The sequence below is a fragment of the Nilaparvata lugens genome, chromosome 4 (genome assembly GCF_014356525.2).
Source record: "Nilaparvata lugens isolate BPH chromosome 4, ASM1435652v1, whole genome shotgun sequence".
Lineage (NCBI taxonomy): Eukaryota > Metazoa > Arthropoda > Insecta > Hemiptera > Delphacidae > Nilaparvata > Nilaparvata lugens.
In genome coordinates this window covers 25,860,162-25,887,496 of record NC_052507.1, presented here as the reverse complement: position 1 = coordinate 25,887,496, position 27,335 = coordinate 25,860,162, and the positions used below count along the sequence as shown (strand labels likewise).

Below are 27,335 nucleotides of genomic sequence, written 5' to 3'. Positions count from 1 at the left end.
ACCGCAATGGACTCAAAGATCAGCCACCTCAAGTCCCAAATAAATTCTACTCAGCTAGTAAACTCAAATAGTACACCTGCCAATGCTCTAAACATCTCTTCATTTTCCACAACCTAGATAAGTTCGACTGTACCCAACAGTCTTCAAAGCCCAAACCATTCATGGAACAGCTCAAGGCCATACACCACCTGGTACCCACCTGTTGGCCAATATGGCGCTTAAAGCTAACCAGATTATTGTCTGGTGAGCCATTACTCTTCTTGCACAATCATGCCGAAGAGATGAAGACCTTCGAAGACTTTGAGAAAGCCTTCCTGGAGAGGTATTGGAGCGCTGGACGGCAACATAGTTTACTGGCTGAGATTGTGTCGAGCCACTATAACTCTCATGTGAAAACGTCTTACACTGCATTCATCTCCCGACTCAGATACATGAATACTCAGTTGGATAGCCCCATACCCGAATCCGTCTTGGTTAGTTTAATAATAGACAGACTTCCACGTTACATCAGGTTAGCATTGGCCACCCATCAAGTCATTAATTTCAAGGACTTAGAGAATTACTTACACTGTCTACAGAATGTTGACGAAAGAGCTCCATCTGCTGCCACTCCATATGACGCCATATACTACTCTCCTAGTCAAAAACAATTTCAACAGGCAAATAGCACACATAACATCCATAGGGACCAAGTATCCGGTAATAAGGGAGGATATATCACCAGATCTGGAAATCAGGAGCCACGAAATCAAGGCAAACAACCGCGACCTTGATATCCAGGACGGGAGGTGCCAAACCAATCCACTGGAAGCCGACTTCATCATGATGGATGAGACCAACTCGAAGAAAATGGAGGAATCTACAATAACAACAAACAAAAGTCTACCGGGAACGAGGTTTCTAAGAGTCAAGGCAGTACTAGCACAGGAGCAAATGGCAGAAACACCAATCCCAGCTCCTGACTAGTGGACGACTACACCTTACAGACACTACAAACACAAGTAGGATCCACTGTATCCCTCAATACAAGAAGTGGTTCTTGGATCAAGTGACAGCCCTGCTACCAGTACAGGCACCATAAACAAGTAAGGTTCAAACCACATCCCTTAATCAATGCCCCTCAGTCCACCCACATTGAGATTCTACCAGATAGAGAGTGCATCCCACTTGCAGGGGAAATAAATTGTTGCCTAAATTTCGGAGACGACTTACCTGATACCCTAATGGAAGAAGCAAACATGCTACCACAGAAAATCAATGCCCAGTTTCAAACCTACATTTGTATCCGGATAGCTGATCTCCATTTCAGCGCATTGGTCGATACTGGCTCTCAATGAAGCTTAATCCAGTATGACTCATACACCCGGCTCAAAAATATATCCGAAATTGCTACATACAATCTTAAATATCTCATTTGTAACCGCCCCCTAAATACCCTGTTTAATCTCTTCCAAAGGTGACGGGGAAGGCTGAAACCTTCTGGCTCTTTATTTGGCTTGATAAGTCGTGCGAATTGGTCAGGTGCTTGCAAATTCCAAGCAGCATTCCACTCTGAGTCTATTTTGAAATTGGTTCTGACCAAATCCTTTGCAGATGTCAATGGAGGCATTCTAGATCTGAGGCGACCTATTTCTAGGTTGGGAGGGTCTTCATGGATTGGCAGCATTGGGTTATCGGAAATCTTTTTGAACTCCTTTAACAGGGCGTTTTTCCTCCGTAAGGGAGGTGGAGCAATATTGTTCAGTATTGGAAGCCAATTTACAGGAGTTGACTTGATACACCCAGTAATCATTCTCATAGCTATGTTGAGCTGTGCATCAATTTTCTTAGTGTATGGGCTATTGATCCACACAGGTGCACAGTATTCTGCTACATAATAAACAAGAGACAGAGTGGAGCAGCGCAGGGTATGGGCTGAGGCACCCCAAGTAGAACCACACAATTTTTGAATGATGTTATTATTGGTTTGAATTTTCTTTGAGGTGGTATCCAGGTGTTTTTTGAAAGACAGTGTTCTATCCAGTGTAATACCTGGATACTTGGGGAGATTTTGATGCTAGAGAAGTACATTATTGAAATAAACCTGGAGTTTCCTATTAGCCATTCTATTATTTAGGTGGAATGAGCTTACTTCTGTTTTCTTCTGGTTTGGAATAAGCCTCAATTTATGGAAGTATTCCTCCATCTTCTTCAGATCTTCAGAGAGCACTTCCTCAGTTTTTTCAAAATTTTTATGCTGAGCTGCAATGGCCATATCATCAGCATATATGAGTTTTTTAGAACATGTGATAGGCAAGTCTGCTGTGTATAAATTGAAAAGACTCGGAGCAAGGACTGAACCCTGTGGAAGACCATTATTAAGCTTTTTCTGTTTACTGATCTTATTGCCCAGGATCACTTCAAATTTCCTACCAGAAAGCATATTACCAATGAGCCTTATAATAGTTTGATATGGGATGACCTGTATCAGTTTGTATAAGAGTCCCTGTTTCCAAACTGTGTCATATGCAGTAGTCAAATCCACAAATGCCACAGAAGTTTTCAAACACTTTTGGAACCCAGCTTCAAAATGACTGGTTAGGCCTAGAACCTGGTCACCACAGCTTCTATTTGTTCAAAAGCCTGCTTGTTCTACAGGGATAGCTTCTAAGACTATTGGTCCAATTCTATTGAAAATGAGTCTGTAAAGTAGCTTATAGCAACAGCTCTACAGTGCTATAGGACGGTAGCTTTCAGCCTGATCGTCAGGTTTATTTGACTTGAGGATGGCAATTATTTTTGTTCTCTTAAAAGCTTTTGGCAAGTGACACTTCCTCCACCCAGCTTTCTCAGTAGACTCCAGGCTTTTCTGCTAGATTTCTTAAAATCCAGAGATTTAGTAGTTTCCATCCATTTTTCCCGCCTCTCAGAGTCTAAGGTATGGAGGAGCTCTGTAGCTACATTTGGGTTCTCAGTCTCCAGATAAGCCTCATATAGCTGTTTACATTCACTACTCCATCCAGGGATGTACTCTTTTCGATAACCCCTTGGAATTTTCCTTTTAGCAGTTGCAATTACAGCTTTCACAAACCGATCATAATTCTTGCATACAGGGGGTATCGACCTTACCACAGCATCAAGCTCGTGAGAGAATTCTTTCCAGTTTGCTCTCTTAAAGTTCCATCTAGGTCGTGGAATGGATCGAATTATTTGAATTTGAGTTCCCAGCTCAACCACTACTGGGTGGTGTTGACTGTGTGGAAAATTGCCCAGTACTCTACGAGATGTTTGCAATGGCTGATTGTCTTTGTTATGGGTAACAAAGCACAAATCTGGATTGTATCCCCTATTCCATGCAGCTGATTTAAACGTTCCTCTATCTTTGGCATTGAATATGAGGCTCATATTGCTCCTCTCAGCCCTGCTCACAAGAGCTTCACCATTTTCATCATTCTCATTATAACGCCACATGGTGTGGTGACTGTTGAAGTCCCCAATGTATACAGCAGGGTGAGGCACATCTGGCAGCACCTCAGGTGACCAGGCTGCTGGAGGGGCTTATATACATTAACTATACTTGTATCCTCCACCATCACCATCACTTTTTCGATGTTATTGCTAGACTTTGTTGACACAAGATAAGCATTTCCTATGTTATTTCGTATATAAGTTGCACATCCGTGATGCTTGTTGTAAGTTGCCCCTAAAACCTCATAGCCCGGTATCCTTCCCCTTGCCCCAAGCTGCTGTTCACTATTTGCGTGAGCCTCCTGGATGACAGCCACGTCTATTTTTTGCTTACTTAAAAAAGTTTGGATAGGTACTGACTAGCATAGCTTAAGCATAGAATAAGCATAGCTTATTCCTTCTACATTGATTTGACAAATTCGAATAATATTACCTATAGTTCTAGTTGTAAATTATAATGACATATTCTGCTTTAGTAAGAACTATTGAAATGGATCCCTCCATATTCATGAATTATTAGTTTAATCATGATAATATAATTATAGTGTTTACGGTAATAAGAAATATTTTCAAGCTCCAGTGAATTCTTTATCAGGAAAATTGATTGTCTTTTCAACATATAAATAATTCTGGAGAATTTAATAAATATTTTCAACATTGATTATCAAATGTTCAGTTTGAACTCTGTAGACAGTGGAAGTTTGAATGATGATTGAAATCAACAGTGAATCAATCAAAGCAAATGATACTATTATTTTGCAGATATCCAATTTGGAATAGATACATAAAAAAAATCCTACCTTTGGCTTCCCACAATAAATTAATAGTAAGGCAATTAAATGCGTTTGAAAAATTAACACTCTGTCTGTTCTCTGAGCTGATTTTAGAATGACTGTCAGACAACAAAAGAGCAACAGCAAGCATAGGTTATCAGTGAAATAGGTTGAGTAATAAAAACCACAGAGTGTAAGGAGAGAAGTTTCGTAGTTCACTGCTCCACAACAATTTCAGAAATTGAGTCCATTGAAGGGAGCTGTAGAATATTGACCAATTACATCAAGACTTGAGTCATTCGATTGTACCTAGAGTGATTGACACAGAATGGACCGTCATCGGACAACAGTATCATTGGGTTTGAGTACCATTCTCATGCACCCTATACTGTAAGCTATAATGCTAATGACGAGATACGGATTCCAATTCAACAGCAAGATGTTTACACACTGCCATCGGAAAGCTATCTACATTTGGAGTATACTGTGACTGGAGCTGCCAACGCTGCTGTGGCCGGAACTCCATGTGTCTCTGGATTCTTCAGCAATGTGTTTTCAGAGATACGCTATGAAATCAATGGTGTGGAGGTGGATGGTATACGCAATCCTGGAGTTACCAGCCTAATGAAGAATGCTGTTACATTTGAACGCAATGAGTGGACCAAGATGGAAGGAGCTGGCTACAAGTTTAGTTCAACCACTGGATTCGCCGATTTTGCAGCCAATGGAGCTGACACTACAATCATGGATGTGCCTTTGAGATATCTGCTGGGCTTTGCCGAAGACTATAGACAGATTTTACTCAATGTGAAACAAGAGCTGGTGTTGAGGGTCAGCCCCAACTTTCACGACTGTGTGAATGTTGCTACTACCAATGTAGCAATCACAAAGCTTTTGTGGAGAATGCCTTATGTGGAAGTGGCAGATGATGTGAAACTGCGTCTGCTACAGATTGTACAGAACGATACACCCATCAGTATACCATTTCGACATTGGGAGTTGTATACCTATCTAACGTTACCGCAGACAAGAAAGCATACATGGACTGTCAAGTCGACATCACAGCTTGAAAAGCCACGATACATTGTGGTTGGGCTACAGACTGCAAGACGAGGTGTGGCAGCAGCCAACAGTTCTCGCTTTGACAAGTGTAATATGAAGGATGTTCGAGTGTTTTTAAACAACAGATACTACCCATATGAGAGCATTGATGGTGATGATAATCGCATCTACAACATGTATGCAGCTTTCAATGGAGTCTACAACCATGGTAATGCTCGTGCAAGCAACCCTCTGTTTGAAAAGAATGCCATTGGTGATGGAAAAATAATGCTGTTTGCTTTTGATTGCTCCCGCCAAAATGAGTCACTCAAAACTGGAAGTATCGATGTGAGGATTGAGTTTGAAGCATCTCAATTGATTGTCTTTTCAACATATAAATAATTCTGGAGAATTTAATAAATATTTTCAACATTGATTATCAAATGTTCAGTTTGAACTCTGTAGACAGTGGAAGTTTGAATGATGATTGAAATCAACAGTGAATCAATCAAAGCAAATGATACTATTATTTTGCAGATATCCAATTTGGAATAGATACATAAAAAAAATCCTACCTTTGGCTTCCCACAATAAATTAATAGTAAGGCAATTAAATGCGTTTGAAAAATTAACACTCTGTCTGTTCTCTGAGCTGATTTTAGAATGACTGTCAGACAACAAAAGAGCAACAGCAAGCATAGGTTATCAGTGAAATAGGTTGAATAATAAAAACCACAGAGTGTAAGGAGAGAAGTTTCGTAGTTCACTGATCCACAACAATTTCAGAAATTGAGTCCATTGAAGGGAGCTGTAGAATATTGACCAATTACATCAAGACTTGAGTCATTCGATTGTACCTAGAGTGATTGACAATCGGGTGTTTTTGGGGAGTGTTGGTACCTGAAAATTTAATGTGTGTTCTCTGATTGATTGAGAGATTATGATTCCTTTAATGGATGAACTTTCAATGTGATCTATGTTAGTGTTACTCCAGTCAACGTAATGGTATGCAGGGAAAATATTTGGAAGACAAATTTTGGCCCCGCAGCTCTGTTTGATAGACTATAGTTAGAATGTAAACATATCTAAAGTCACCACTATTAGCCCCTGTACTAAGTGGGTTGGGGGTGTTGTTGGGGTTGGGGTAGGGTTGTAATCATTTTTCGGGTATTCTTATTTTTATCTCGTGATCTATGCGTCTAACGGTCTCATGACCAAACCATAGAAAATAATTACTTATAAAATATCCTACAGGCGAACGCACACAGCAGCAGACAGACGCAGAAAAAAAACAAACGTTTCCAAGCAGACGTGAGTAGACATGGAGACAGATGGACGTCTGTGTGCATTGCAACCTTCGAACATCTGGGGAGGGAATTCTTCTTCCGTCTGTCTGCATACGTCTGTTTGCTGCTATGTGCGTTCGTTTTTGGAAGTATCTGACAAATAATGGTTTTCATATATTGCATAGCTTTTGACGTGAAAAAAACACTTTTTTATAGGCTACATTTTTTCTCTGAATGTGTCTATTTCTCTGTCTGTTTACTCTTTGATAGTCTTGAAGTGATATTATGTAATATACATGAATAAAAAATAATTATAACATCGTTAAGAGAACAAAAAATCAGCCTTTGAAGTTGACAATCGTCTCCATTGATTATTTATTGAACAAAAGTCAAATTATTGTCAGTCTGTATTTAATAAGTTTCAGTGACTCAGCTAAAGATTGTATTCTATTCATCAATAAAAATTTCTGATAACAGTAAATACTGTGAAGACTGTTTATTTCCATTTATTATAACAGTCTTATCACAGTTCCTGGTGAGCATATTTCTGTGTTTCTCTTGTAATCTACTTGTCTTTTTAAAACTCTAACTATCATTATTTTTGAAATAATATTGAAGTATATGTTATATTGAAATTCTAATGCCAGGGTGTCACTTATTCCTACAATCAATCTGAAACTATCTGTTTAGGTACCTTATATGGTATAGTGGAAATATTATTGACACAACAAAAGTGAATGTAGTAATTTAATATCGTAATAATAAATGGAATTCAATCTTGGTGTGTGTTCTCTTGTCGATGTTGAGTATTCTACATTTCAATCATAGAATTATTTCAATTTGGTCACGAAAAGCCATTGAACTAACATACATTTATATTTCAATTTTGATTTTCTACCTCGAGAGAACGGCCTAAACATTATTAATACTAAAAATTCTGTTAAAAAATTATTGAAAAATTGAGAATTACTCTGATTGGGAACACAAACTTGTAGCTACTTTATGCATGCAAAATACATTACGCTCGCACATCTCTAGAGACACTCACTCATTTTCTCAACTTTCTGGCATTTAAAAAAGATGAGAGCTCACATGTTCACCGTTCTTTGTTAATGGATTCTCTTCAAGACATTGAATGTCTACGGTAATGTATAGAAGAGTGTGGGCGAAGATGTGTCTCAGTTGAGATGAAGTGAAGTGCATGTGCATAAGTCTGCCGTCTCCCCCAACAAAGAAATGCGCCATTATGAAAGGTGTCGCCGCCTTGAAGGTACCCCTTTAATTACAGTCAACGCCAGACGCACAAAAGCGCCCGCCCTTGAGTAATATCTTGCACCTTATATCCGTATTATCAGACTTGCTTAGGAGATGAGCTGCTTGAAATCTTTGGCACGACCAGCGACCAAAATATTTCCACCCACCTAAACGCGAGTTGGTTGTTTCTATCTTCATCTTGCAGATTTCCCTATTAAAAATACCCACGTGTCTTGAAAAATATGTGTAGCGTCTCTATCTAAACATTCTTTCAGTTATTATGTTGGAGTTCATAACGGAGTTGCTATTAAAGCCAATTCATTTAATGTTAGTCATCTAGATAATATAATATATTTTATAGAAAGCTCCAATGATATTATATTTATAGAAACTCAAATCACTCCAATGAACAGACATTGGCTCCAACAATATCTAACAATATTAACAATAAATCAACAAACCATATAAACAGTATAATAAAAAATATCAACGATTCAAACCGATTATTTGATTGATTTCAATTTACTCAGGTTGTGCGGTTGTTACTTGGATTGGGCTACTTACTTTTCGTATTGCTTCATTTAACAGACCCAATTATCATTATATATTGCATTATATTATAAAAATTGTCACGCTATTTTTGCCGTAACATGTGCCCTGCTTGGCCGCAGTCGGTAGAGCAAAGATTTTTGAGTATATTTGATATTTTTTGTGACTCCTGAAAGAAAAATACCATCAGTTTCTTACCAGCACTTCTAGGAGCTCAAACAATTCTCCGCTTTCGATGGCTGCAAACGTCAGCCGCTTTAACAGTTCACAGTTCTTGTGACTGATTTGGTTGACTCCACAGATATAGATGCAGGAGAGGTAGATAGATATAGGAGCTCTGATTTTTGTACTAGACAATACGGTATCGCCACCAATGCCACTCGCCACCATTCGACAAAGTGGTCAGCAATGTAAAATGATACCAAGCGGAATCAAAGGTGACACTCTATCAGAATAGCTTATAAATTCTATTAATTTGTATTGCTGCTGCAACTTAATACTATGACCTTTGAGTTTTTTCAAATCGGATGTGATGGTCATGTATAATTTAAATAAATCTCGGGAACATATTATTTCCAAAGATTCAATAATCAATGCTGTATATCGCCAATTTATCCAACTTATTCGGTGAAGAATACAGCTGGTTGATAATTTTAATGATAGGTCAATAATGATAATAAAATAGATTATAACAAGATTGGTCATGCATGGAGATAGGATAATAAATAAAGGGTACACCATTCAATAAACATAAAAAATATAATTACATGAAAAATCAACGAGCAATAATAAAAAATAGAGCAACAAATATGAAAATAATATGAGAATGAATATATATTGAAAAGTATCACAGACAGCTCACTAAGGATTTACTTTGCTTATTTGCATCAATTAATACCATGTGCTTCTTTAATCAGCATATATACTTTCAAACTATATAGCTCAGTTGTCGACTTGCTGTTGCTTGTCAAATAAAACTTATAAATCTCATTTCCAAATAAATATGAAAAATATAAATATTAAAATATAAATCTCAGGGCTTGGGTTCGGCCTCTGGTGGAAATCAGATAAATCAATTTATCTTATGAACATGAGCTTCGTAAAAATCTAATAAATTACTGATAAAAAGATATATGAGTGAGCATATAATTATAATAAATCAAATATTAATAAATATTCCCTCTGTGCATATTTAATAGTTGATCTCATAAATGCTTCTTAAGAATATTCTCTTTATGTTCTAAGACTTGCGCAAGTATTGATAATATTTTTAATATTTAATTAACCCTTCGACAAGCTAGCTTTATTTAATCGTGATTATTTCAAAGCACTGAGGGCCCTCTTAATAACTTTTCAATTGAACTCATGTGTCAATTTTTACAATTATGATGGCAATCCGGATTCGTTTCAATGCCCTAGGCCTATCTGGTGGGCTGCTGTTGTTTTCTCCAATGGGATTATTTAAATTTAATGACTCATGTCATATTACAACTCCACTGAGTCTTATGAAATTAAATTTTTCAAAATATTCAAACAACTTTAGATTTTTAAAACTTCAAAAAGGGATCTAGTCTTGTGCTCTCTAAATAGGTGGCTGTCCCTAGTGACCTCTGGCAAGCAAGTGGGCTTGGATCTACCCTTATTCTTTTACAACCACAATTCCGACTTTTCAATTTACATAAAATTTAAATATCCACTCTCATTGGTGGATTTGAAATACTCCACTATGACTTAAATCAAACTGTCAAATAGTCCATACAAAACTGTTATATTACTACCCAATGAGTGAATATTTTAGTCTTAAACTCCTATTTTATATTTGTTTCATAAATCTGTGTTCTGAATAGATTACAATTTCCTACTGTTTATATAAACAATACGTGTATTTTTGAATTAATTCGCTTTTACCGCCAGTCAATTACTGCATTGTGATTGGTGTATCCTAAAACTACAATGTATCCATGCGCTGAATAAAGTTACATCCCATTTCCTTCATCTTTTTATTTGTTTTTTACATTTTGTTCATGCTCGTTTGATATAATAAATATTTTTGTGTTTTCTGAAACGCTTTTTCTTTTACATTGAATTGGCATGCTTGCTTACTAACCCTCTGATCATAGTCTAACCGAATGCTATTTATACGCAACTAATTTGCCACAAGGTGTCTGGCTGATTCTCAAATTATACGGCTCGACCGATTACTTAGGTCGCTGACTAGTGAATACCAAAAGAACCCAACCTCAAATATTATATATTTCATATTATTAAATAAATAGCAATAATACTTTCATTTTCATTTGTCTGTTCAAAACCATAGCCTTGAGAGCCGTTATTATCTAATCTAGTGTTTGTTGACATCGTATCTGGTGATAACGATACAGCTGCTTGCTCGAGACCTATCAATTTCCCTTCATCTCATGATTTTGAGAAATATCCAAAATTATATTCTTACAAAATATAATATTTTTTTTTATTTCATACAATATATGAGTCTACTACCGATTGTTGTATTGACTCCTCCTCTAAACACGGACTTGGTCCATATTAGAGGAGTAATTTTCAGGAGAATGTATTATGAAATATACACTATAAATAAAATAAATTTCAATTTGAATAGTAAACGAATTGTGTTTGTTACTTTGAAGTCAATAGACTTGGTTGATATGGTTGGTTGTAATTTTGAAATCAACAATTTCATCAATTACTATTTGAAGAATGGAATCAACAATTTCATAAATTACTTTTTGAAGAATGTTCTCCAAAAATAATTTCAAACTATAGTATAATGAAGAAATATTTTTGATGTGAGCATTCACAAGGATGCATTGTTAGTTCGTAGGAGCTTTAAAAACAGAATAGATCTTCAGCAAAACCTTATACTCGTAGAGTAACTTATAAAACCAGTTACAACAACGCTATGAAGCTAATCAAGATGTTCATCAATATTAATAACGTTATAAGTGAACATTTTATCCACAAAAGCTGATTATCGTTCTCTTCCTCATTTTATGGTAAGGTCTCTTCAATGAATGGGCTCTTCTGAAACTCTACTGCGAATGAAAAACAAATTTCACAAAATTGATGTATTCAATCGTTAATATTCTACACGGATGAGGAATTCAAAAATTTTCCTGAATCGTTCCTGTACAGCAAATCTATCATGAGTATCATGCCTGAAGTCGGGGCTTTTCCAATATTTGCCTTTGTATCATGAACTTGTATTTCGACCGAGATATGCAAATCAGGAATATTATTCTGGTTTATCTATATCACTAGCCTATTCATCTTTATTACGTTTGTTATGATGTAATTAGAATGTAGACTGGAATGTGTATAGCTAATCCACTCCAATCTCACAAGAAATTCTGTTTTCAACTTCTCTTTCTTGAAACATCTCAAGCTTACTACTCTTATTCTCTGTTTCAATGTTTGAAGAGAAATTTGATATCTTTGATAGACATGAGAGCCACAAACTTTCGACTAACGACTGATGAACGAGTTGAGATAGAACACAGAAATGTTTAATATGACAAACCTCCATGAGATTATCTTGTTGTTTAACGTTGATTTTCTGAACATTGTGGAGATAAGAAAATCATTTCTATAATAATAATTCACGTGTTGAAATAAACTCAAGATAAAATATATTATGTATGTAGCTCTACAACCTTAATTATCCTCTTGTCCATTCTGAAAAAATGCAATAGAATTTTTCTTCTATTTATTCCTCGCATCCTTTATATGACTCTCAAATGAAGCTGATAGACAATATACATTACATCTAACAAATTATATTATTATTACAATTGCATAATTGGATTAAAATTAATAAAAGTTGTAAAGAAGTTGATGCATTCTCTGTAAAGTATAACTAGAGTTACATGATGAAATAAAAATGATGGATGAGGGAGAATAGACGAGCAAAAACAGATAAGTGACATTATCAACTAAATAACAGAAGAAGAAACAAGGGGAAGATGGAATTGGGTTGAATAGATTGGAAAGAGTTTATCGATTTATTCTCAATTGTATTAAAATAGTATTTTCCTCCACCTCCTGTCAAAAGTGCTTACTTTACTCCCTGGAACATAATACTAAAGTGTCACTTTTTCGTTTTCGGGAGGAAAAAACAGGAAAACTCCCTAGAGCGTAAAAGTGACTCTATTTAAATAACATAGGAAGCATCTCTATTTTAAAAACGTACATTTGAAATAGGTTGGAAGGTCTAAGCTCAGATGAGGAAGCATATAGAGTAGTCATTGAACCAACTAAATTCAATACCTCAACCAGACATTTGAGCAATATATGAAATTTAAGTTTGTATGCTAAAATTATTACAAACTTCATATCACTATACTAAAAAAATGTTAAAATATTTTGTTTTATTCCAAATACCAGCCAACGAATATTCCTCATTAACTAATCAAATTTGAAACGGGAACTTCATCATAGTTGTAGTTGTGGTGGCCATTGTTGTTGCAACTTTTGCCGACAGATAGTGCATGCCGCTCTCGGCGGAAAACGTGATTACAAGCCAGCCCAGCAGTTTACGTTTCAGATTATGTTGTAACACATTGTTTTGTCACGTACCTTTTTAGAAATCATTTTATTTGCAGTTTTTATAAAAATGTAGGTGGAGGAAAAATTTTGTGTATATCACGAGTGAAAAATGATTTTCCTCCCTCAGGAAAATTGTTCAAACTCTCCCCTCAGGGAGAAAAAACAGCACTTTTTTTCTAGGGTGTTATAATTACGATTTGGAAGAACTGTTCATAATGCAGAGTTTAATGATTAAATCTATTTTAAATGAACCCAGATTTTCCCGTCTGACCTAATATTCGAGGAATTCAAGGTTTTGACAGTTAGACAGTTATATGTTGAAAATGTAATTAAATATTTAATAAAAAATAGAACAAATTTTCCATGCACCAACAACTAATTGAACAGACATTACCGCTTGAGACCTACTTCAAATAAGTATTTGATATATACTACTAATATTGAAACAACTAGACGGCAACTTATTCATCTAAGTACTATAATAATCAATAAAATTCCGGATCATCATCTCAACAATGCTAAAATTACAAAGAAAATGAAGCAGGAAATCATTAATTGGATAAAAAGCAATTATTTGTTCAATCTTTAAATTATTGTAACCGTTTCCTGGATCGTTAATTCACATCCTATCTTCCCTTCCCTCAGCCATGCCTATCTACCTACCTTCTTTCACTTCCCTATCACACACCCTTCCCTTTCAGTTATACCTTACCTGCCTATTACATGGGAAACCATAGTTGGCAAGGTATTTTCCCCTCTTTCTTCCAGCACACATCATTTTAGCAATATTGTCTTTTAATGTGTTAATATCATTGTTACTGTTATTGTTATTGTTTTGTTGTATATTGCTTCTACTCATTATATTTTTGTGTGTTGTGAATAAATTGAAATTGAATAAAATGGGTATAGAAAATTGAAACTTGAACTTTTGGGACTCCACATTTGAAAAAGGAAATCTAATGGTTTAAAAGAGTTTAAACCCTTCTTGCTTTTCGTGATATCGGTGGTACCGGTAACGTAGTTTACAGCCAGTACGTTTACGTCGGTGACCATTTGTTATTTTGATGACCGAGATCTCGAAGGTAATTGCTTGGGCCATGAGGAGGAAGAGGAGGAGCAAGATGAGGAGGATGATATTCACGATCCTCTCGAGTGTGCCATGCAACAGGGTCGGCCCACTCACACACAGCCCAACAGTTTTCGTTTCATTGCGAATTAGTGTGTGATTTAGAGAATTTTGAGAGAAGCTCGAGAATTGGATTGCGCATAAAAGTAATTAATTGCGAGGGATATTGAAGAGAGAAGGCTAGATTGCAGAAAAAGGTGGGAGGGTAGCAGAAGCACGGAAACGGAGAAGTGATACTACCACGCTAATTTATAAAGCTTTGCCCTGAACGGCCATATTGCTTTTAAACTAATTAAAGAGTTACTGAATTCAGATCCATTTCGTGCGATATAATATCGTCCTTTATCTCGCTAAGTGGCCGGCGATTTGTTGTCCCCCCTTCCCTACCCACTATTTCCTGACCTTTCTTTCGTTTTTCACTGCCTACTTTTCACCAAATGAACTGAAACCGTCAGACAGCTCTTACTCACAAACCTGAATTCGATTTCTTTCACCAATTTTCGAATTCAAAATTTTCTTTTATGTGAAATATTTCAGTTCCAACATGTACTCACCTGCATTCGGTATATAATATAGTATAAAATATAATTATAAGATCACACTATATCTATTGAGAGAATTTCTTTCATTCCTGTGCTTACCATATATATATATATATATATATATATATATATATATATATATATATATATATAATATATATATATATGAGAATGAGAATGATTTTTTTCTCATGAAATCTTCGAATATCTGGTGAATTCTACATATCATTATTACGTCATTCTGAAAAGTAATATTTGAAAACTTAAATTGTTATTTTAAAGAGTTCCGCTGTAAACATATCCTATCATATTGAGTGTGCAATTTCTGTATATATTTATATGGTTATATGGTTAATTATTTAGGTCCAACGGATCTCGAAAACGGCTCTATTTTCACGAAATTTGGAACATAGTAGGTTTATGATATAAAAATTCGATTGCACTAGGTCTTATTCTTTGGAAAACTCGCAGAAGGACATGAAAAGGATAATAATTATTCATCCTTGGAAAAACAGATGATAATTTCGTCGTCTGTCGATAACAGAAGATACGTGTGCCTGTGTGGGAGAGAGAATTATTGTTCAGCTGTGTAATCAATCAGCTTATCTCACGAGAAATATTATCTAGAAATTTTAATCGATTTGATCAAAATTATCTGATTTGTTGACATGGCATGGTAACTATATCATTCTAAACTAGTAGTTCTGTGAACAGTAGACCTCTCTCAGTATTCTCATCCACAAGTACCTGATTGAAACTATAGACCTAAATACAGCAATAGACTGGCTTCTCCACACATCTGTGTAATCACTTGTCAGCTGATTCATGATGAATAAAATTCTATAGTCTGATTTTTACTCCAATATTGGCGTATGAAGGAGGCTCCTTTTTCCTTTTATATTATCCTTGAAATGCAAAATTTCCAAAAACCATATACGTCGACGCGCAATTAAAAAAGGAACATACCTTTCAAATTTCATGAAAATCTATTACCGCGTTTCGCTGTAAATGCGCAACATATAAACATCTAAACATTAAGAGAAATAATGCCGAACCGTCGACTTGAATCTTAGACCTCACTTTGCTCGGTCAATTAGAGTATATCATCATTTTCAAAGTGCATCATTATTTTTCAGTTTTGAATGAATGAGTGTAATTTTGTTATTCAATTTGGTTTGTAAACAATCTTAATTATAACTTTTCTGTTTTCAAATGTTTGGACTGAAAATTGGACCTGAATCCAAGTGTATGGAACATAACCTACTTTTTGGACTATCTATAGTGTATAAATCAAAATTCGGGGAAGAAACAGTTTTGTGCTGTGTCTGTTAGTCCTTCCCCAATAATTTAAACAATTGTGTTCTGTTTATCAATAAATAAAAAACGAGCGAAGCTCAGTGCCTCGATATTTATAGTATACAAAGAAATTTGAGAATCATAATAGCAAAACTATAATACAACTTTGGTTTTGAGTTCAATTTAATATGAAGATTTAGAATCTAATATTTCCTACATTCTGAGAATGAAATGTATTATTGTATTCTTCTATTCTGGCATGATACAAGTTTTAGAAAGTGTACCGGTATTTGTGAATTATATTAATAAATGATTAAACAGTGTAATGAATGGATAGTGAATAATGTGACGTGTTGTAGTACAGCAAGAGTATGCTGTTGAATTATTGATGTTAGTGGTAGGTTCAGATAAGAAGACGTTTAAAAGGTAGCAAGGTAGCCTATATCATGGATTTGTCGCGATATTAGTTTTTAGTGTTGGTTTTATAGAACTCTATTTCTTAATCTGTTTACTGTTTCTTAATCCATATCTATCGTAAATAAACTAGATTATGTTTTACTAACTTGATAATTAACAATAACTGGAGTAGAAAGCTTTTGTTTATTACACAGGCTAATCGTATTAAGGCAAGGGCGCCCAACCCCTAAGAACTGCACAATGCATTAACAAAATCACTGCATAATTCAAATTTCTTCAACCCCATCAAGAACTCGTATAAAATCTCACACTCAGCTTTCCTTGTACACTTGCTCCGAGTCTCAAACCTTTCAAAACTTGGCTCCATCTTCAGATCAGTAATCAAATTTGTGACAATTCTTGACTGGTAACAAAATAAATCTGGGCTTCACTCATCAGAAGAAAGCTTTTTAAACCTTCTTGATTCATTTGCGTCAATCTTCACTTTTCTTGTGATAACATTAATCCTGCTACAAAGATTTTCCCTTCCAAATTGATGAATTGAAAAAAACAAGATTGAATTTCCATTGACTGAGGTCAAAATTTCTCTTATTGTTTTTGATGCATTGCATATTAATGAGGAAATTCCACAGCATTCATTCTTTACTCCAGATTAGAATGCCAGAAGACATATATCTAGATAATTGCTCCTTTTTTATTTGCATTCCATTCTTTTATTCGGAATGAGAGTGGTCCCCATCTATAAAGCGTTCTAGCAAAAAGCATTATTCAAAAGTAATGTACAGAATCTGGTGACTAACATAATTCGCCTTTACTGAGATCAGTTGAAATCCAAAAGATGGGAAAGTATGCTTGGTCCCTTTACTTCCCGGTTTCCTGCATCGAAATTGTTGTGAGGAGAGTCTTCCATTATAATCTTTAACGGAATAGAATCATCATATCGGTGTCATAGTTATCATGAGATGAAATTGATCTGAAAATAGAGAAAGCTCCCGTAACTCCACATCTTCCAAATTCGAACAGTAATAATGATGGTCTTTTCCATGAGCATGATTTCTTATGAAAATGAAAAAAAAATGGTTCCTCTAATACACAAACTTGATGATGCTCCTTTTCTGAGCAGATGAGCCGTAGTTTCCTCACTAATCTAATATGCAACATATAATGAGAACTATGCTACATGTTGTTGTTATTCCATCATGGTGTCACATGAATAAAAACATGACCGATGAATCTAAAGACTTATGTCAAACGATGAGCTATAAGTAAATTTTAGTGAAACCAGACATTGATCTGGGGAACCCCCTGCCATGCGTATTGTGCAAAATAAATTTTCATTGTTGATAGTGAATATTTTGAAAGCGAACAAGGCATTGGATGCTAGCCAGGCAGGCCTGGTTGGAGGGTGTAGGAAGTGGACAATGGACTTGCATCCATCATATTCACCAACTCACACAACCACTGAAGCGTCCCATCATTGTCCAGCAATTATTTCTTGATTTATGCGGCCAATTTATTGCCTCTAATGCACCGCGCCTCCAACAACGCGAATCAAATATCAATCATTCCCGATTTCCCGTCACCATCCACCAGCCTCTCCACACTCTGCTTCTCTAGTTTCACTAGAACTAACTGAATGCTGGAATGGGAAATCTCTTTTGAGGTTCAAAGGATGGTGTAATTCACTTGTTTGGAATCGGGCAGTTCACCTTTGATTTTCTCCCTATACATAACTTAAGACCAATCGCCCAATTTACTGAAGCCTCATCATGAAAAGACTTTTATCTGAATTTGAAACTGAAAATATGGAACAATAAATTGCCTTTTTATCTCATTGAGAATAATTTGTGTGAAAAGTTCACAAATTTTATCAAAATATTACTTTAAAGATTTTTTAAAAGCTATTTTTGGTTGATGACATTTTACAAAACAAACCTGTTCGAACTTCTGGGAGGCACTAGAAGTTGAGTCTTGAAATGAATCTAGTTGTACGTCTGTCACTATTATACTGTAAAGAGAACTGCGTATTGCGTGAGAAATAAAGTGACTGAAAAAAACTACATCAGCTCTTATCCGAGACTGTTATTTGGCGAGCTAAGAGACAGCGCAGATACAGAGCTCGCAGCTCGCTACACACGATAAAGGAGAGAAAGGTGACACCGGCATTAGAATTTAAGGAGCTTCATTCCCCACGGGATCCAAAACGTGGAATCTCTTCTTACGCGCGCTGCTCCAGATAAACGTCGAGCCCAACAGCCACTTTCCTACGGACGACAATACTGCAGCGCAGCGTTTGAAGCGGGAAAATGTTGTCGAATCCACTAGCAGACCTTGTATTTTGTAATTGGATTGTCTTACTCCACGATTCTAATCTACATAAAACTATTCGTTTCTACATTCCATGTATGAGGAATCTATTTCAAGATTGTTCAGGGAGGAATGCAGGATTGCTTTGAGGATATTCTGCAGGACATAGGAGCTTGGTGAATATAATTATTTTTTGTGAGATTTAAATGACTGGAATCCCTTGAGAAAGGTAACTTATAATAGGTGGTTGAATTCAAAATTCCTCTATGCAAAAATAGAAGCCTTTGCATCAGTTCTATCATCATGAGTACACAATGGTGGCACTTTTTGATTACGACAATTCGAATTTTGATCATATACTGAATGTGGTTTGAGGAGAGACGTTAAAATCGATTTAAAAATGGCATGTTTAGTATTCTATTGCGTATGAAATTTTTCATTCATTGAATTTATATAAGATAAAGATCACTTAAATAGTTACAACTTCTTGATAAAACTAGGTATATACTATAAATTAAAAAAATGTTTTTCATAGCAGAATTGAGATCTTGAAGCAGAAAAATTTAATTGAAAGTACGTCCTTTTTGATAGTATCTTCCCTAGCCTATTGAGTTCTTGGTACTGCTGATGTGATTGGTCATAGTTTTAATGCAGATCAATCACGATTTTTTTTTCTAAATTCTAAAATCAACTTAAAAAAGACGTATCTCGTTGATCACTGAATGAAAACAATAATGGGAAGAAAATGAAGCATAATAGTTCTCGAAAGTGACATTGAAAAAGGAGAGTTGTTCCTGGGTGAATTACTAGACACGATTCTAGTAGTGAGGCAGTAAGAAGCTCAGCCCTCAGCATATGCCAGCCACTCCATGCCCTGTAATCGACAGTCGTTAAAGTGTTGGACTAAGTGCTCCTTCACTATTTTACTCAACGTGAAATAATTCATTGCCATGTTTCGAAGTCTAAGGATCGGTAACATTCACATTCACCATGGGTGCACTTATGAAAATCAAGTACACCAACATAGTTCAAGAGACAGTAGTGATGTCCAAAGCTTGATTAATATATTGTCTTGCTACACGTGCACCTGGAGTTAATTCTGACTCATAAATTCAGAATATTACGTCGAATGACAAGTACTGGTAGTGAGTTTAATACCACTTCCTCACTTAAGTGTAGAGTTTGCAATACATCAATCGCCCTACTATCGATTATGCAGGTTATCAAATCTGTATTGAATCATCACCAGATAGTGGAACAACAATAAAAATCTTAATTTTTGAACTCGTTCTGAATTGAAATTGGAGACAAAGAAAGTAACGATTACCTCTGTGATTTAGAATGATTAATACGGAACATTTGAAGCTCTTGGAAAGGAGATGATCATGACAAAAAAGCCACTTCAATACAGTTAAAATTCTAAAATGACAAAATTATAATGTTTTCAAAACTCAGTTCGCCTGGTGAAGATGTTATGCTGATGTCACTGAGAGAATATACGAACTTACATAATTTAAAGTCGAATACTATTTATAATGGAGAATTTCGATAGAGGAAGGTTCACTATAATTGTGGATATTCGTCTATATGTATTTATTAATTTGTATTCTGTTTAGATATCATGTAAGTTTTTGATATAATACTCTGTGTCAATTGGTTTAATCACTGCTGTGTATGAAAATCCTATCAATTTTCTGATGCTGTAAGCCTGGTCTACTTCTGCCTATGAATTGAGCTCCAGAATTTAATTTTTAGACACGTGCTGAAACAATAATAGTGTCAGTAATACTCAACTGGGAAATCGTGTGTGGGAGTGAAACAGTTAAAAGTTCGAGACTCCCATTTTCATTTTCCGAGCACAGTAGTTGATTCTGTAATTGGCCGATGCCAATTCAAAAGAGGAAAATCGTTTCCAATAGATTTCGAAGCGGCGGCATCCATACTGGTGACTGACCGTTCGAGTCGTTAATCGGTGCTTGTTGAACTTTTGCCGTTCTTTTTCGCGGAACGAGTTTGAGGTTAGATCGCCCACTGGACCGCGACTGATAGGGGATGAATATCGGGATCGGTCTGTCGAATCTGAGCGGCGTATCAATTAGCGAAACTTAACTTGGGCCAGATTAGCGCAGCTTCAGCAAAGCTTTTAATGAAAACCGGTCCGGAGCGATCCTGGAAAACTGCGATCCGTATCAAGCGAGGCCTCGCACGCTAGAAAACGCCCAACTTTCTCATTGCCACGACGCAGAACCCCCAATCCAATCATTTACTTATTCCGCGCTGCCGTTTTCCACTTCCACTCGCCTAGGCCGTCATCGACCCTCATGCCAGTAGCCTCATGCCATTCTTCAATCGAAAAAATCAAACGACAAAATTACTCCGATTCAGCTAACTGCCGACTGAAGTTCAATGCTGCTATCTGCTAGCAAAAACTCTTTCATCACAGTCATAACCAAGTTTGATTTCATTTTTTATTAACATCCATTATCAAGTAACATAAATTCATTATCAAGTTTTGATACAACAAGACGGTGAGATGTGATATACAGATTTTCATGAAAGAGTTTCTCTTTGGAAACTGGAAGAGTTTCATTTCGAAATGCTGTATAAAGAACTCAACATCTTGTCACACATCAATGATTGCAATATTGTATTTTAGCAATGAAAAACTTACACAACATAAATGTACGAGTATATCACCATTCTTTCAATTTTTTATAGAAACTGATGTATTTATCAATATTTTATGTTATATCAGTTTTTATTTATATCAGTTTAACCTCTTTTCTAATCAAGCATACTTTAACCTTTAAGTTAATTTCATGTACTCATGATGCGTGTATCTGAAATAGTTCATACCTTATGATTAGGTGCCATAAATCTATAATAACCTATTCCCAGGTATCATCCTGTCTTTTTAGTATGAAACATTTTACATTTTCGAAACGTCTCATAGATAATAGATAATGTTTTAGACTCTCCAAACTAAGAATGTCTCTTCAAACCACATCATAGACTTGATAATCACATAAAGGAATGAATCTGTGACCACACTTGGAGAGCATTTTGTATTTGGGTATACTCAAATGAAAAATAATAATTTAACTGAACCTCCCATTTTATTTACTTTTATCAATCGTGGTTGGGAATACTGAGAATTTTCAGTCCCGAATAGACAAGTTCATCTTGGTCTAGGTAAAGACAAGCTAAACTGTATCTCGCATTTTGGGAACAATAGGTATCGTTCTCCATCTCAACTCGTTGTTACGATTGGAGACACAAGGAATTGGCTTAGTAAAGTCAATATTAGACCTACTAGTCTTTTGAAGCAGTGTGGATTCACTCCCCAACTTGGTTTCACGCACATTCAGCGAACGTGTTTGAAAGTATTCTATCGAGTGTAGCGGTGCGTAGAAATAAATCATAAATAATGTGTAGGACTCGAATAATTCAGTCGTAATCTCTGGGTGAAGGAGGCCCCAGCCCGGAAGCACTGTTAGACGTGACATGATTTTTGCCGTACCGCACAAGTTCGGGCCAAAACTTTTAAATTGCTCGAACGTGTGCCGGTGGAGAACCGTTTTAAAATACTTCCGCACCGCGAAATAAAGCGGAAGTGGGCGAACTTTGTACCGAACGGATTTCAATATAATATTTCATAGCGAACCCGTAACAACTCCCACTAGTGGCCAACTACAAGAATTGATTTCCAACTTGAAATGTTTCCTAGACTTGGATTCGACAGCCGTCAGGAAGCCGTAACATTTCTCTGTGGCACAACTTGAAAATAAACTACACGTCCAAACATTTCCTGCAGCTTCCGTCTATGATAAACCAAATAATATCGAAGTGCAAGCGCTTCAACTCCAGTGAATACTGTGAGCGTGATCGAGCTGTTACTGTCAACTCGGTCGTATTTAGTTCCAACTTGGAAGTACGAGTAATATAAGTACCATCATAGAGTAATAGAGTCGTTTCTTGTATCTTTTTTCCAATAATTTACATTATGTACATAGAGAAAACTTCAGGAAGTATACTATGCACTACAAGTTGGTCCAGTAACTGTTGCACTATTTTACAATAAAGTTATAATATTGATAGATATAACAATGAATTGCCCATTTACGTTTTTCATGAATAATGATAGATTTGGATAGCTTTTTTTCGACTATTCAACAATGAACTATGTACTCGAATTGGGTGCCAATAACGCACGAAAATCACCCTTGGCTGCGCGTCAGCTTTATGTTATGTATAATTCACAGATATAATTTACATATATCATACTCATCATCATTGTGATTATTCGATAATAATGTTGTTCTCAAGGCTTTCTTGGCGACGGAACCTTCACGACTACGTAGTTCTCCAACTCGCCGTTTTTTTCTATGAAATAGGGAATATGATGGCCCTACCACAGAAGACAGAAGCATTGCTCATAAAATTTCTTATCACTTTGTTGCTCTACTGATTTGAAAAAGTTATAAATCACTCAAGAGAATACCTCTCCGAATGGAACAGAATGAGAAAGTATGAAAACGATTTCATTGTTTAATTTTGCTTATGTCCATTGCTGAACTTCATTTCTTAAAGTTTTTTAAAAATGTTTTCTACATATTGTTCTGTGATATGTTCTACATATTTGGAATATATTGTCTAAGATCAAAAATGAAATATTACCTTATCGACTATCAATTGATTTACCTCATAATGAATTAAAAACTGTACTCAAAAATGTTGGTCATTGTTGAATAGATGGTAACTAAAGAGTTGAGATATTCAAATTATTTTGTCAGACGCTCTTGAATCTATATAGTACTAGAGTATTATCGATAAACAATTCAAATATTATCGAAATTGAATATGAAAGCAGAAAACCCAATATTATGAATGCAGCCTGTAGTTTCATGAATGGATTATTATTGCTGAGCACTGAACAACCTTGATGTTGATGGTGATGGCGGCACGACCAAAAGGATGCGTAAGTAATGCTTGAGAATACACACTTACTAAATAACCGAGCAGTATTCTGTATTCAAAATGGTGGTGCTCGGCTAGTAATTACGGCGATATAATCTTTATGTAGCCCACAAACAATGGGAAATTATCTCTTGTATGTTTGTCGCATAGGTCAGTGAATTGCTTAAAAGCTCTCTCTCAGAACTCTGTCAAGTCATACTTATTTATTACGGGCTTCCAGTGCTAATTCTCCACCCTGAATGTACAAATATGCAATTAAAATTTGAATTAGAAGAATACTATTAACTCCCAACGTCTGATAGAGTTGTTTATTATTCTTCATCATTGGGAAACAATTTAAACCTTTCTCTTGACAACAGCATGCGAAACTATTTTTAATAAATATCTGCTTGAATATATTTATCTTCCTAGCATGATAATGAAGAAATATTTTTCTCGATTGAACAATCACTCTACTAAATTTGATAAAGTTTCACAATATACTTTATTATGGTTGGTTTTATATCTCAATATTGAATTATTGATTTCGAAGAAACTGAATACCGTCTATTCTATTCTTGGAAAATTCTTATTTTATTATTATTCAAAACCATATACATCTCTTGTTTATCCAATGATGTTTCAAATCTCAAATCCCCAAAAAAATAATGAGGAAAAGCTGGTAAATAATAATAATAATGTAGAATAATCAAAACGAAAAAACTAAGAGAGAAAATCTTGAAATGACAAAACTTGTTATACATAAATCATTAAAAGCTTTTGACACAGATAGTTGAGAAATAAAGAGAGAGCGTGGATCAAAATGAATGAGGAATTTATCGAAATAAAGTATTTCAAAGATTGAGATAATTGAATTAGATAGAAGCCACAAAATGTTCATTTTTGGATTAAAGTCTATGGAGAAAAGGAAAATTAATGTTTTGTTGTGAGCAGAGAGCAATCCGGCTGTTAATTAGTGAGCTGGAGCAAAATCCTCCTACTTAATTATTATCCCGGGCCTCTGCTTTAGACAATGCTCAGTATGAAGGTGTGAGATGATTAATTCATCCAAAGCAAGAGGTTAGATTAAAACAATGTAAGCATTCGCAATATTCCTGTATTTGAGGGGAATGGAATTAAGTAGATAATCCATTTCAAAATGATATAATTAATATTCTAGCAGTCCGTACCTATTCAAATAAATATCATTGTTTGGCATATTGTAATTGAAGGCCCTTCAACCTATACTGGGAAATACTCGATTACGTTCATTAAATGATAATATCAATATTATCGAATAATTCCAGTGGATTGTGAAGGAAAATGGGAAAAGTCAATCTCTACAGATAAGATAAGATTCTTCCCTTTCTAGAATAAATGATTTTAATAGTCTAGTTGGGGATCTCGTTGAAACATCCTGACATTGAACAACTAACTCTTCAAATATGAGATGATCAATTCCATGAGTATGTAAACAAAGCCGAAAATACGAAATTCCTGAGAAATTGACTGGAGAATACCATTAAGATTTGGAGCATCTTTTAGAGAGAGATTCTATCAGGGTTAAAATCTTGCGATCATGATGTGCTTTAATAATTGATGGGGTTGCACCTTTTTGAAAATTCAAAAGTTGGATGATCTTTCCAGAATATATCCATTAATGCTCTCCTGATCCTTACCAGGATTCTAAATTATCTTGAAAGCATATGAGAAAATATGGATAGATATTTGTATAACAACAGAAGCTACTGCTTCGCTAGAGAGCGAACTCAAGAAGATTTCAATTTTCTTCCCTGTCAAGAATTTCACTCTATTTGAATGATATTATATTCACCAGTGATTCTATTTCAATTTTACAATGGAGCTGTAGCAGGGTTGAAAAATCTTCAATTGTAAGTGCAGTTTCAATTATTCTCAAAGACAGTGAAATGTTAAAAATAGACTTTCGAAATCAAGCTCTGCATGAATTAATGGTGAATATCCTAAACCCTACATTCAAATTAGACTGAACCTATCGGCAGTTATTTTGTGGTACAGGTCCACATCAACGTAAATGCCGTTGTTAATTTTGAGGCCTGCTAAATAAAGAGGTCTTCGCTTTCATTAACGACGAGCCCGTAAATTGTTAGGATAAGTAGCGACTTGGAAGTGAGGCTTCGTCCCATTGTGTGTGGAGCAGAAATTATTGACAATCTGCGGGAAACCGCATTCTGTGGCCTGCTCTAATGGCAGACGATCGCACTCTCCACATCTCTGTCTCTCTCCATTCTTTTCTCTCCCGCTCACACTCTACTTTCCTCGCAGGATCGCACCCTGACTTGTAACTTTGAACGGGAGCCGCTGGGACGCTAATTAGAAGACATATATCCTTCTTAAATAGGCATGGCCTGCACCTTATTGCTTTTACCTCCAACGTTCATTACATCTTCAACGGCAGAGATCATAGGCAGCGTCCTTACGTTGCCACAGTTAGCATTCACATCATTCCCTTCCAGAAGTAGATCCAATTGATACCTTCCACATATTTCTTCATAGAGCTATCCACTTATTTGGAATATAATTTCCAAAATCTCTCCTTCCCAAAATCCTTTTTATAATCTCTTGGGTGATGCAATGCCAATGAATGAAAATACCATACATTTCTTGTGAGAATTCAGCAAGTTTTTAGACAATTGTCATCAATACAAATTATTAAAATATGTTTCACGAGTATTTGGAAAAATACTCTAGAATAGACTTTATATCACTTTGCAGCACATTGATGTGATGCGTAGCAGTTAACTGATTGAAAACATGAATGATTGATGAAAGTGGATATGAGTTCATGTTTCACTTGTATATTATGATGTGTGGTTAAATGATTGATAACATGAATGATTGAAACATAATGATTGATGAAAGTGGATATGAGTTCATGTTTCACTTGTATATTATGATGTGTGGTTTAGAAGAAAAACATACTACTATCATTATGTTACCACAATTGGAATTTATAGTAATTACTGTTGAAACAAGGGATTTGATAGCTATAGTACCAAATCTACAGACTGCTCACAATTGGAGATTTCAATCAATTTTCCACCCATTTCCCTAATAATTAAGGAAAAGGGTATGAATTAAGCAAGCCCAACTGTAACAAAGCACTACCATTATTTGGTGCCATAAAAACGTCACGTGTACTATTATTTCTACACATTAACTTGAAAATCTAGGAAATAATATCAAAGATTCTATGACTAGATTAACTTATACTAATAGCTATGGAAATTGTGACTTGATTAGTGGAAAAACGTGATGGAAACGTCATTATAATTTATGTATTGCAATAAGGAGTCGTATGGGAATTCTCAGCCTGGAATGAACAGAGAGTGCTTTTCCATGGCTGTAATTTTCTTCCCCAATCGCACTTCTCCTAATAACCCAGCACTTCTTCTATTTCCTGTTGAAGTATGTATCGAGAACAAAGGCCAATGGATATTGTTCAATTGTCCAGAACCGAGTTTCTCAGCGCTCTTTAAAACTACGGTATCCTCTTTCTTCCTAAATCACATACATCATTATTCCCTTTAAATCAAAGTGACACAACTATTTAGAGTTTCATTGGATGTTCCCTATCGACTATAAGCTCACACCTACATACGACTACTACGATTGAATAGTATGTAGAATCTTGATCTAGGATTTTAGAGCTGCGGAAGTGCTTGTCCATCAGTCTTGGTGTCACACAACATGTCTAGATCATGATGAAGAATTAATTGGGATTCATGAGGGAAAAGTAGAA

At 35.6% G+C, this 27,335-nt stretch overlaps 1 protein-coding gene across 1 annotated transcript in view; it reads right to left on the bottom strand.

The window, feature by feature from the left end:
• Positions 1–27,335, bottom strand: part of LOC120350827 — a 76,266-nt gene that overhangs the window by 3,410 nt on the left and 45,521 nt on the right. The gene's annotated exons all lie outside the window — the stretch shown is intronic.